Here is a 679-nt window from a genome sequence, read left to right as displayed (position 1 = left end):
ATATATGTATATATATGTATATATACTATTAACTAAACCATATGTATTTGGTAAAAAAAAATGTAAGCAAAAACTACAAATATTTTTGTCTATAGACAAGCAGTAAATGTTAAACTCCAGAACTGTTATAAATATTTTCAGTTTTATAAAATGAATTTTCAATAAAATGTAAGAAATATCTGCGTCCAAGCAAGTTTTATGAATACAAGCTTTTCAAGATAGGTTATATATATATATATGTGTGTATGCATGCATGTATATATGTATATATAATATGAATTTATGAATGTGTGTGTGCGTGTATGTACATATGTATGTATTGCATGTATGTTATTGACTGAATGAACGTAAGTTTGTACTTATGGTTTCTTTCCTGCAATAAAAAGCCGGCTTCGAAACCAGAAACTTTATTGGGTTGATGGCTGTGCCTACAGACACATATGAGTGAGTATATGCGTGTGTGTAGGCATGTGCGTGCGTGTGTATGTCTTTGTGTTTGTGTTTATATCTCCAAGCACAAATGAAAGCGTTTAATTGTCTATGCATCAACGCATGCAGTTAGTGTGTATAGGAATTTCTGTGTGTTGACTTTCGTATATCTATGCCTGTATTAGTCGGTATTTGCGTATAAATCCTATATATATATATATGTGTGTGTGTGTGTGTGTGTGTGTGTGTG

General features: G+C 31.2%; 1 protein-coding gene across 8 annotated transcripts in view; it reads left to right on the top strand.

The window, feature by feature from the left end:
- LOC106879147 (potassium voltage-gated channel subfamily H member 7) overlaps positions 1–679 on the top strand; it is a 703,964-nt gene that overhangs the window by 201,802 nt on the left and 501,483 nt on the right. The window lies entirely within an intron of this gene.

Source organism: Octopus bimaculoides, chromosome 9 (genome assembly GCF_001194135.2).
Source record: "Octopus bimaculoides isolate UCB-OBI-ISO-001 chromosome 9, ASM119413v2, whole genome shotgun sequence".
NCBI lineage: Eukaryota > Metazoa > Mollusca > Cephalopoda > Octopoda > Octopodidae > Octopus > Octopus bimaculoides.
Note: the sequence above shows the minus strand (reverse complement) of the source record. Positions and strands in the feature narration are given on the sequence as shown.